Source organism: Ailuropoda melanoleuca, chromosome 3 (genome assembly GCF_002007445.2).
Source record: "Ailuropoda melanoleuca isolate Jingjing chromosome 3, ASM200744v2, whole genome shotgun sequence".
NCBI lineage: Eukaryota > Metazoa > Chordata > Mammalia > Carnivora > Ursidae > Ailuropoda > Ailuropoda melanoleuca.
The window spans coordinates 2,558,777-2,571,554 of record NC_048220.1 but is presented as its reverse complement, the minus strand read 5'-3'; the positions used below and the strand labels follow the sequence as shown (position 1 = coordinate 2,571,554).

Here is a 12,778-nt window from a genome sequence, read left to right as displayed (position 1 = left end):
TTTAATGATTTTAACAAATATTTATTCTTCAAAGGGAGGGTGTGTTCGGATTGGGGCTGTGAAGATAGGCAATTTTAAAAATAGCTTTCAAAGAACTAAGTAACATTTCTAGAAATAGAAGAAAGTGTTAGATTAAGTGTCTCTATTTCTAGTGGAGAAAAACGGTATCCTATTGAAAGAGGACCCAAAAGTTGCCTGGCTTCCACTTCAGAACAAGCTTAATGGACTATTCCCAAATCAGTTTCCTTGAGGAAAGGATTTCCTCGGGATAGTTTTCATTTCCTTGGCACAGAACTCAAGGAAGGCTCTTTGCTTCACCCACCCAGAGAATGACATAATTATCCAGAACTGAATGTAGCTAGGAAGGCTGAGGAATGCTTTGTGACTGGAGAGTGAACAGATCCAGGGACTTCATGATGGTCCCTGTAGTCCTCCATGGGTATTCCCATAATCTGGCCACCTGCTAGAGAGATTTATCACCCATACTAAAGGGAGAGTAGTAGGTGTTCAGACAGTATGCCAAATTATCTTCATCCTGGATGCCAAAGTTGTCCTGAAAAACATCATAAGGCTATTCTTTTCTGCGAGGAGGTTGCCTTGTGATTAAAGATCTTCTCATTGGTGTGGGATAGGTTTTCCAGGGTACCATGGTACCTGATGTCAGAGAGATCCTTGTGCAAGGTGTCCCTTTGCTCTAGGAAGTCAAGCCTAGAGATCTATGATAAGTTCGCACAACAACTGCTTCTGGAGAGTTTCCTGGATATTCTCCTGGATATTCTGCAGGGATTGTTCCTCTGAGAGAGCAGTTGTACTGAGGTCCCTGTCCAGCTTGGTCCAGTCAATAGACAACATCTTTCCCAGGCTCTGTACAGTTTAGGCAAGCTTCAGGAGATTTGTGCTGAACTCTTTGGATGAAATGACGATGACAAGGTCATACTGGCTAAATTTCATCTACTCCAGATAGTTCTCCAGGCTTTGGATGGCAGTCCCTATGCCTGGCAGTAGGAAATAGGAGGGAAGAAGAGTAGCAAGTGGGAATCTGGGTGTCATCACCACCTCAGTGGGAGCCAAGGCCTCCTCCTCATGCCCAATTCCCCACAGTGCCTTGAAGAAGAAGAACATACATTACTGGAGTCCCCAGTCACAGCAATGGTCACTGGGCACTGGATGCTGTCTCCAGTGTCCCTCTGACCACAGAGCCCATCTCAAGCAACTGCCCTTCTCCCAATGCCTTTTCAATGTTCATGGCACCTGCCTTATATAAAATGTTGTAGCCCATATGGTATTGCACAGCAGAGATGAAGGGTACTGCTAATGGGATTTGAAGGGATAAGGTTGGCTGTATCCCATGACTGACCGGTGGGTAACCTGAAGAAGAAGGAAGAGCAGAAGAGTTAGGAGGGTTGGGTGCATAGGGCAACAGAGATATCATCAGACTTAGCACAAAGCCCAGTCCATCGGATCTACCCTCAACCTGCTAACAAATAGGTTTTGATTACACAGTGAGCAAAACCCTCATTCAGAAATATGCACACTCTTGTGGGTCAGAGGAGACCATTGAGGAATGCTCTGCAGCTGTGGTGCCACTGGTGAGTGCCAAAGCAAGTTATGGATGCGAGTGGACATTAGCTACAAAGTATCATGAAGCTCACTCACTCAGAAGCCAAAAAAACTACACAATCTTCCTCCACCCTCATCCCCCTGGGGGATGCTTGCAGGGCAGGGGTAAGCATGTGTCAGCTCTCCATATCCTTACTCCTTAGGACTTACATGCCTCCACTGCATTTGTCTTTAGAGTCAAGAATAATTTATTTTTTCTTAAAAGATTTTATTTATTTATTCGACAGAGATAGAGACAGCCAGAGAGAGAGGGAACACAAGCAGGGGGAGTTGGAGAGGAAGAGGCAGGCTCATAGCAGAGGAGCCTGATGTGGGGCTCGATCCCACAATGCTGGGATCACGCCCTGAGCTGAAGGCAGAAGCTTAACCACTGTGCCACCCAGGAGCCCCAAGAATAATTTATTTTTTAAGTCCCCTATAAGACAGAAAAGGGTCAGTAAAGGACAAAGTGAATGATTGTGCTACCTCATGCATAAGAGATTTGTGAAATATTCAAAAAGAAGGAGCACTGGAACTTCCTTTTGCGGTGTATGGCCACACTGCATTTAAAATTTTTGATCCTTAGATTTTGATATGCACTCCCAGGGCAGAATTTACACTCTCAGGATCCAGGCTGCTTGCCATTTTCCCACCAGATCCCATCTAGCAAAATAAAGAGCATGGGCAGCGTGGAAATCCTTCTTTCATATCCTCAACCAGATTTGGCCTGCCCTGGGACTTATACAACCATCCACTCCCCTGCAAGTCAGGACCTTTTATTTTATTTTTAATAACATTTTTTTATTATATTATGTTAGTCATCATACAGTACATCCCTAGATTTTGATGTAAAGTTCCATGATTCATTACTTGTGTATAACACTCAGTGCACCATGAAATACATGACCTCCTTAATACCCATCGGCATCCTATCCCATTCCCCCAACACCCCTCATCGCTGAAGCCCTCAGTTTGTTTCCCAGAGTCCATAGTCTCTCATGGTTCATTCCCCCTTCTGATTAACCCCCCTTTCTTCTTCACTTCCTTCTCCTACCAGTCTTCCTAGTTCTTCTCCTCCATCAAGGAATGAAACCATATGATAATTGTCTTTCTCTACTTGACTTATTTTGCTTAGCATTACCTCCAGTCCCATCCATGTTGCAGCAAATATTGAGAAATCATTCTTTTTAATGGCTGAGTAATATTCCATTGCATATATGGACCACAACTTCTTCATCCAGTCTTCTGTTGAAGGGCATCTCAGCTCCTTCCATGATTTAGCTATTGTGGACAATGCTGCTATGAACATTAGGGTGCATATGGCCCTTCTCTTCACTACATCTGTAATCTTTGGGGTAAACACCCAGTAGTGCAATGGCTGGGTCATAGGGTAGCTCAATTTTTAACTTTTTAAGGGACCTCCACACTGTTTTCCAGAGTGGCTGTACCAACTTGCATTCCCACCAACAATGTAGGAGGGATCCCCTTTCTCCACATCCTCTCCAACAATTGTTGTTTCTTGCCTTGTCTATCTTTGCCATTCTAACTGGCGTAAGGTGGTATCTCAGTGTGGTTTTGATTTGAATTTCCCTGATGGCTAATGATTTTGAACATTTTTTCATGTGTCTGTTAGCCATTTGTATGTCTTCATTGGAAAAGTGTCTGTTCATATCTTCTGCCCATTTTATGATTTGTTTATTTGTTTCTCGTGTAATGAGTTTGAGACGTTCTTTGTAGATCTTGGATACCAGTCTTTTATCTGTAGCATCATTTGCAAATATATTTTCCCATTCTGTGGGCTGTCTCTTAGTTTTTTTGACTGTTTCCTTGGCTGTGCAGAAGCTCTTTATCCTGATAAAGTCCCATAAGTTCATTTTATCTTTTATTTCTCTTGCCTTTGGAGATATTTGTTTCTCTTGCCTTTGGAGATGTGTCATGAAAAAGATTGCTTTGGCCGATGTGGTAGAGGTTGCTGCCTATGTTCTCATCTAGGATTTTGATAGATTCCTGTCTCACATTGAGGTCTTTCATCCATTTGGAGTTTATCTTTGTGTATGGTGTGAGAGAGTGGTCTGCATGTAGCTGTCCAATTTTCCCAGCACCATTTATTGAAGAGACTGTCTTTTTTCCACGGAATGTTTTTTCCTGCTTTATCAAAGATGAGTTGCCCAAAGAGCCAAGGGTCCATTTCTGGTTTCTCTATTCTGTTCCATTGGTCTATGTGTCTGTTTTTGTGCCAGTACCATGCTGTCTTTGTGATCACAGCTTTGTAGTACAGCCAGAAATCCCGCATTGTGATGACCCCAGCTTTGTTTTTCCTTTTCAACAGTCCCTTGGCGATTCAGGGCCTTTTCTGGTTCCATAAAAATTTAAGGACGATTTGTTCCAGTTCTTTGAAAAATGTCCTTGGTATTTTGATCGGGATAGCATTGAAAGTGTAGATTGCTCTGGGTAGCATGGACATTTTAACTATGTTAATTCTTCTGATCCATGAGCATGGAATATTTTTTCCATCCTTTGTGTCTTCCTCAATGTCTTTCAAGAGTGATTTATAGTTTCTAGAATATAGATCCTTTATGTCTCTGGTTAAGTTAATTCCAAGGTAACGTATGGTTTTTGGTGCTATTGTAAATGGGATGGATTCCCTCATTTCTCTTTCTTCAGTCTCATTATTCATGTATGGAAATGCAACTGATTTCTGGGCATTTATTTTGAATTTCTCCATCAATTCTGAATGACAGTCTTGCTGGATAAGGATCCTTGGCTGCATGTTTTTCTCTGAAAGAGCTTTAAAAATGCCCCCCAACCCATTCTCTTATTCCAGGTTTGTGTAGACAGGTCTGACATAATTCTGATACCTTTGCCTTGGTACATGAGAAATTTATTTGCCCTGGCCGCTTTCAATTCTGTATCCTTGGATCTAATATTTGCGAATTGCACTATGATATGACATGGCTTAGGGTTTGTCATGGTTGAGGCTGGGAGGGGTCCTCTCTGCCTCTTGGACACGAATGTTTGTTTCCCTTGTTAGATTAGGGAAGTTTTCAGCTACAATTTGTTCAAATATCTCTTCTAGACCTCTGTTTTTCTCCACCCCCTCGGGGATGCCGATGATTCTGACATTGGAACGTTTCATTGAGACAGTAATCTCCCGTAACCTACATTCATGAGCGTGGATTTTTTTGAGTCCAGATTCTATTTTAGCTTTCTCTTCTACTAACTGATCCTCCAATTCGCCAATACGTTCTTCTGCTTCATTCACCCTGGATGTCAGAGCCTCTAGTTTTGACTGCTTTGGCTCATAGAATTTTTAATTTCTGCCAGATTCGCTCTCATTTCCACCCTTAGAGATTCTATATTCTCATTAGCATTTTCGTTAATCCTTTTTTAAGTCTACACATCATCTTGACCATTGTTACTCTGAATTCCATTTCTGATAATTTGGTTATATCCATATCCATTAGTTCTGTGACAGAGGCCACAGACGCATTGTCTTTTCTTTGCTGGGGGGGATTTCTCTTTCTCATCATTCTGATGCGGAGAGGGTGCGGGGTTTTCCACAGCCCAAATTATTGACCGGGACCCAGGCCGTGCGCCCTTGTTTTATATGGATCTTAGAGATGTGGGCTTCTTGATTTTTCAGCCTGCCTTTTGGGGGAGGGGCCTGCCGCGCTGATACTCAGGCAACCCTGTTTGGACAGAGTCTCCGTGTCCCCTGTGAGGGGCGATGGGCGTGGGCACACTGTGAGCCAATATTTATAGGCTTTTGTTCTCTGGTGGCTTTCCCTGGCGGTTTGCTGTGCCTCTTCTGAGAGTCAGGGCCGCAGTGGCCAAATCTCAGCCTCTGTCTCATAACAGAGGGATCGTGGACCATTCTCCACTGATGTTCTGGCCACTTTAACTCTGTTTCTGTTGTTGCTGCTCAACCCTGCAGTATCCTGGGATGTACGCCCTACACCTGGCGTCCCAGCCTTCACTTCCAGGGCTGATGCATCTCTGTCGTTTGTGTTTCTAACACCGCCAGCCACCAGCCGCCTCCGCACACTCCTGGAGCTCCCAGTCTCTGTCTGGTTCCAGTGAGGACACCGGATCTCCGTTTCAGTCTGGTGGTGTGCATTCCCTGGCTCACGGTCTCAGTCTGCTCTCTCATGGGTGCCGGTCCGGTCCGAGAGTCTGCCCGCTCCCCCGTGCATGTGGCTACCACTTCCCGGCTCCTGAATGCAGAGGCTCCCTCCCCCTTCTGTTTATCTTCCGATATCTGTGTGCGGTTTCACGGCTCCCCGCTTCGTACCTCAATACTCAGCCCTGGAGATGTTCATTTGTTGAGATCCAGATGTATCTTCCTGCGTGTCAGGCTGATTCCGTGGATGTTCAGGCTGGTCTGGTACCTATGCAGCTCGACTCAGGGGACAGGCTGAAAAGGCGTCCCCTACTCCTCTGCCATCTTAACTCCTCCTGGACCACATCTTCTTAATCCAGTCATCTGTTGAAGGGCATCTTTGGCTCCTTCAACAATTTAGCTAGTGTGGACAATGCTGCTATGTACATTGGGGTGCATATGGCCCTTCTCTTCACTACGTCTGTATCTTTGGGCTAAATACCCAGTTGCAATTGCTGGATCATAGGGTAGCTCAATTTTTAACTTTTTAAGGGACTTCCACACTGTTTTCCAGAGTGGCTTTACCAACTTGCATTCCCACCAATAATGTAGGAGGGATCCCCTTTCTCCAGATCCTCTCCAATATTTGTTGTTTCCTGCCTTGTCAATATCCATGGGCCTTTTCCTTCCAGTTCAGTAGCCTTCCATTAAGGCAGCAAAAGGCAAATCCAATGAGTCTTATATGGGTCCCTTTGGGAAAACACTTGTTGATAAGATGAGAGTTATCAATTACTTACATCTGTAGGTTTGTTTTAAATTCCCTTGTTTCCAGATGAGACAGGCAAATGAATCTTTTGCTGTATAAAGAAGAACTCAGAAGAAGGTGGAAGTAGGGGTATAAGTTTTAGTTCTCTGGTTTTATCAGCCTCATTCCAGGGTGAACAACAGTGTTCATGTGCCTGGCTGGCATTCACAAAAGGTCTAAAGGATTCCTCTGACAGTGCAATATGTGAAAGGAGGTGGCTGTTAGGAGGGTACAGAAGTGTTAGGGTCTGAGGGGAGGAGATAGAGCTGTGAGGTGTCTGCTCTCCAAAACCTGTGATCCCAGCCAACCAATGATTGTGAGTGATTTTGGTTCCTTATCAGGTCAGCCTTCCAGAAGCAGTCAGTATCTCTCTGACGGGGCTCCTCAAGCTCCTCCAGGAGGTGCTATGATTATTTGCCATCACTATAGGTATCTGGGGTGAGCCCTCACTATCATCTCACTGTGCCTTAACACTTTTGCTCTCCATGAGACCTCCCCTGAACACCAAACTCCTTTTTATGACCTGAATCTAGGGATAGTGACTTGGACCATCAGAGAGTTGGTGTTGGTGAGGAAGGGAAACCACTCACCCCTGATCCTCAGTTCTCCTGTCTGAAGTCATCCTGCAGTCTTCTTACCAGCTGGGTTAGTGGTAAAACAGCCCATGCCCTATTTCTGTCCAGTTCAAGAGTTATGAGATAAAATACTAGTTCTTTAAAGGAAGACATTGCCAGAACAGGTGATCTGTAAAGTCCAGCTAGGCCTCCCTCTAATACTGTAACAGCTTTATGTCAACATAGCAAGGGACAAATGTAATCACTTCCTGGAAGTCATCATCAAGAAAGAGGGAGTTAAACTTCAGTGACCTTTTTGGGGATATCTTTTCTCATGTATAATTGTGAAGACAGAGAAGTTTTATTGAAATCTAATTGTGCGCCAGGCTAATGCTATCATTTGACTCTCATAACAAGGTGAGTTGTGGCACTTTTATCACCTGCTTTTTAAAAACGAAGCCCAGATCGTTGAGTCATTTGCTCAGTCACAGAACTGGGCAACGGAAAAAGTGGACTTGGACTCCAGACTCTATTTTTTTATTTGCTCTTCCTTGCTTTTTTTCTTTAGGTGACCCAGTTATACCCCTATCCACATTTGAAGGTTCTGTGTGGATCATGATGTACTTAATACCTTGACCTTATCTCAGATGCTGCACAGCTTAGATGTTTCCCCCAGAAAAGTAAGAATTTATCAACCAAAACCAAACCTTCCCCAAAACCAAAAAACAAACGCAAGAGTGTGCCAATCTGAGAAAAGGTAACAGGTATTACTGCGCTACACAATGAAGAATAGAAAGCTTACCAAGAAGAAGGATGGTGAGATTATTATGGTCAGGGGCTTTGCCTCATCATCTAGTCCTGTTCATTCATTTAGTTTCTCACCTGTTCATTCAGCATTGATCTAATAGTCATAACATGTGAAGATCCTGGGCTCCTTCAGCAGCCCTTAGGCATTGCCTGAGTACTTTCCACATGAGCACTAGGGATATGAAGGGAATAAAAAGAACCAAGCCCTTTCCCACATTGAACGTTACTTCATGGGGGAGAAATACAGGAAATAGTTGAGAAATTGAAAGGTGATATAGGGTCAGGTGGTGCTGGTATCCTATGAAGAAGGATAAAGAAGTGGAAGTGGAGAGGGAGGATGTTTCAAAATGGTGGTCAGAGAAAGCCTCTCTGAAGAACTGACAGTTGAGCGAAGGTATAAAATGTGCATATGTGTGGGAAGAGTGTGCCAGGGGAGGGAACAGCAAATTCTAAGGCTATAAAAATGCAAGGAGCTTGCCATGTCCACTGACAAACAGGGGGCCCCTGGGAGTAGCATGCAGTAGTGTGCACAATGAAAGAGTGGTAGGAAAGGAAGGCTTAGATGTAATCAGGGACCAGGTGATGCAGGACAGCAGATGGCATGGTATTTGCTTCAGAATTTATTCTATGATGGAAACCACTGAAGGGAGGACATGACCTAATTTAGGCTTTGGATGGAGTTTGGCAGATAGATTTTCATGGGGGTTGATGGGGCAGGTGTAAAACACCTAAGGGTGCTTATTTAGTTGTTCATGTGAGAGATGCTGGTGGATTGGGCAAGAGCAGGAGAGAGGGTGTGAGAAGAGACTGCATTCAGGATGTATTTTGAAGACAGACCCTGTGGATTTGTTGACTAGCTGGGGAAGATATGAGAGGGAGGATATAAGAATCACATGCTGGTTTGTCCTGAGCAACTGAGTGAAGGGAAGTGCCATTCAAGTAGATGGGGGGAGCCTATAGGAGAGGAACCCTGGAGGTAAAGGTGAAGCAGAGGAGTCAAGAATCAAGAGCTTAGAAACAGAACTGTGAGACTTGAGGTGTCTGTTTGAACTTGGAGTGGAGATGTCATGTGTGCACAGGTGACTATTTGTCTGAGGGTGAGCAGAGAGTGTGGTTGTGTTGCTTTCTAGCTTTCTGACCTATGGAAAATACTCCAAAACATTTCCCTTTACTCTCAAAATGGGGATTGACTCAGTCACTTAGGGACCTTGTGGGGATACAATGTCCTGAATAAAGTCAGTTTAACATTCATGTAAAAGAAGTATGGTATAGTGAAAGTGCTCCACAAGAGACTGAAATTATTAGGAGCACAACACAGGTAAATTAACTTGGGGAGAGAAATGTATTATTCCAAACCTTTTCTACAGCGAGCATATGGAGAAAGGAATGCAGGCAAATTGATGAGGTGAGATTTTCCATTGGGTTCCCCTACCTCCCCCTTTTATTGCCCGTCTCTTTCCTGTCTATGGGGTAATTTGTTCCTTCCCCTTCCTCTCCACCCTGCATTAGTGTCCACATTTTCCAGCAACATTCTTTTTTTTTTTTCCATTCACCATTTTTATTTATTTTATTTTATTTTATTTTTTAAAGTTCCATGATTCATTACTTGTGTATAATTCTTGATAAGGAATTTCTTTCTCCTTTGAATTGCTGTAGCAAATTGTGAAAATTGTTTCATCATATGTAGGTCAATTTCTGTCCTCTTTATTGTGTTCCATTGTTGTCTATATCTATCTTTTTTCAATACCTCAATGTTCCAGGTGTTAGAATAGAGTAAGAAAAGGATGTAGTCTTCAAACTTTATTTTTTTGAAATTGTTTTGTCTATTCTGTTTTCTTTGCCTTTACTATGTAATTTTAGTATACGCTTGTCTGTATCTATGAGTAAGCTTGCTGAGATTTTGACTGTGATTGTTTAGAATCTATAGATCTAATTGGAAGAAATTAACATCATCAGATTATTGTGGTTTCAATCTATGAACACAATTTGTAGTTCCATCTATTTGAATCTTCTTTTATTTGTTTCATTAATGTTTAGTAATTATTGTATAGTTCCTCCTCATGTTTTTTTTATGACTGCTTTATTTACTTAGTGCTACTGATTTTTTTTTTTTTTACAAATTTCAGGTTCCAATTTTTCATTACTGCAATACAGGAATACTTTTGTAAAATGACCTTATATTCTATGACATTTCCACTCATGTATTAGTTTAGGGGCTTTTTATAGAGTTGTTGGAATTTTTTAATGTGAAAAATTATGTGACCTATAAACAGAGGCAGTTCTATTTCTTCTATTCTAGTAAATATACCTTTTAAATTCTTGTCTAACTGTACAAGATAAGACTTGAAGTAGCATGTATTATAGAGTGGTGAGAAAGGATATCCTTGTTTTGTTCCTGATGTTAGGAGAAAGCATTTAGTCTTTGATTAAGATTGATAGTAGCTGAGAAGAGCTAAGATGGCATCATAGTCAGAGGATGCTTCCCTTGTCTCATTCCTCGAACACAACTAGATAACTACCAAATCATTCTGAATACCCATAATATCGACCTGAGGACAGGCAGTACAAATTGCACCACTAGAGGTAGAAAACAGACCGCAATGAGGAAGGTAAGAAATGTGGAAATGTGCTTTGGGGGGAGAAACGGATCACAGGTGCTGCAGAGAGGAGGAAGCCTTGGTCATGGAGAAAGGCAAGGGAAAGGAGCACATAGAGGAATGCACAAGGAGAACACTTCCCCCAAAGCCATTAGTAGGAAAATGAAAGGGGCTGATTTTGGCCTTTTTGCACCTGCAAAGCTCAAAGACTGGAGTTTTAAAGGTTGGTGGCTTGGCTGGGATGGAGCCCTGAAGGGGTTGCCCTACTCCTGGAGAGAAGGCAGGGGAGTAACCTGGGGGCAACTGGCTTGATCTGAGGAGTGCCTAAGGCTCATAGGGGAGACATTATTCACTCTTCTTAGAGCCCATCTATGAGAGGTGGTATTCACAAAGATGCCTCTCTGGGGACAAAAAGCATTTTCCTGCACCACCCCTTACCACAGACACAAAAACACCTGCTAAGGGTGACTAGCCTGGACACTGGCTGCCTAGACTGATTGCTCCAAACTGCATACCTGGGCACTCTGGCATGACTGTCTTTCTTGGTCAAACCTGCATCAGTCCCAGTGTGGCTCCCACAAAAGATCAGCACACACCCCTGCCACAGCACTTCCCTAAATTTTTGAGTTTTAAAGGTCAATAGGCTTGGCTGGGATAGAGCCCAAATCGCACACTGGTGCTCCGTGTTGGCAAACAACCTGGAGACAGAAAGCATGAAAACGGTGATTGAAAAATTCCTGGTATGCCCAGGAGATTATTAGCTCTTCTGAGAGTGCTTCCCTGAGAGCAGCAAGCACAGAGAACCCTCTCCAGAAACAAAGGAGCTGGCTGTTGTCACTTCCCTCCCTTGCCCTTCAGCATAAGCACACAACCACCTGTATTAAACATCACAGTACTGACACTGTCTGTCTAAACTGCTTACACCAAGTCCTGCCCACCTGCACTCTGTTTGTACTGCTTTTCTTGGGCACATGTGAGCAGCAGGCCCCTTACCCAGAAGACCGGCAGAAACCCCAGCACACAACACATCAACTGATCAGAGAGTTCTGCAAGTCTTCAGTTCTAGTGGAAGTAGCATTAGGTCTCATTTGACAAGCAGACCAGAGCACACCTAGTTAAAACTCACCACACTCAGGCCAAAGTCCAAAACTGCCCACTGCAGGCAAGGAGAGTTTCTGCAGACAACTGGCCTGGAGGATAGAGCAGCCAAAACACAGCAGCAGAGTGTATGCAGCACATGCCACAGATATTCGCTGAAGCACCAGGCCCTGAACACTATATGACCTTTTTTTCATGAAGCCTTGCTCTCAGGAGTAAGAAACAACATGCTCTATTTTTTTTTTTTTGATGTAGTATCCCATGATTCATTGTTTCCCTATAACACCCAGTGTTCCATACAATACATGCCCTCCTTAATACCCATCACTGGCCAAGCCCATCCCTCCACCCCCCACCCTCTAAAACCCTCAGTTTGTTTCCCACAGCCCATAGCCTATGGTGGTTCATTCCCCCTTCTCTTTACCCCCCTTCGTTCTTCCCTTCCTTCTCCTACCGATCTCCCTGCTATTTCTTATGTTCCATGAATGAGTGAAACCATATGATAATTGTCTTTCTCTTCTTGACTTCTTTCACTTAGCATAATCTCCTCCAGTCCCATCCATGTTGCTGCAAATGTGGGGTAATCATTCTTTCTGATGGCTGAGTAATATTCCATTGTATATATGGACCACATCTTCTTTATCCACTTATCTGTTCTCAGCTCCTTTCACAGTTTGGCTATTGTGGACAATGCTGCTATGAACATTGGGGTTCATAGGGCCCTTCTCTTCACTATGACTGTATCTTTGGGGTAAATACCCAGTAGTGTAATTCTTGGATTGTAGGGTAGCTCTATTTTTAAATTTTTGAGGAAACTCCACACTGCTTTCCAAAGTGGCTGTACCAACTTGCATTCCCACAAACAGTATAAGAGGGTTCCCCTTTCTCCACATCCTCTCCAACAATTGCTGTTTTTGCCTTGTCCATTTTTGCCATTCTAACTGGTGTAAGGTGGTATCTCAATGTGGTTTTCATTTTTGTTTTCCTGATGGCTAATGATGTTGAACATTTTTTCCTGTGTCTGTTAGGCATTTGTATGTCTTCATTGGAAAAGTGTCTGTTTATATCTTCTGCTCATTTTTTTAAAGATTTTATTCATTTTTTTTGATAGAGAGAGAGGCAGCCATGGAGAGGGAACACAAGCAGGGGGAGTGGGAGAGGAAGAAGCAGGTTCCCAGCGGAGGAGCTTGATGTGGGACTTGATCCCAGGACTCTGGGA

General features: G+C 43.3%; 1 pseudogene; it reads right to left on the bottom strand.

Annotated features, from left to right (window-relative positions):
- Positions 1 to 12,778, bottom strand: part of LOC109488635 — a 36,003-nt pseudogene continuing 23,225 nt past the window's right edge.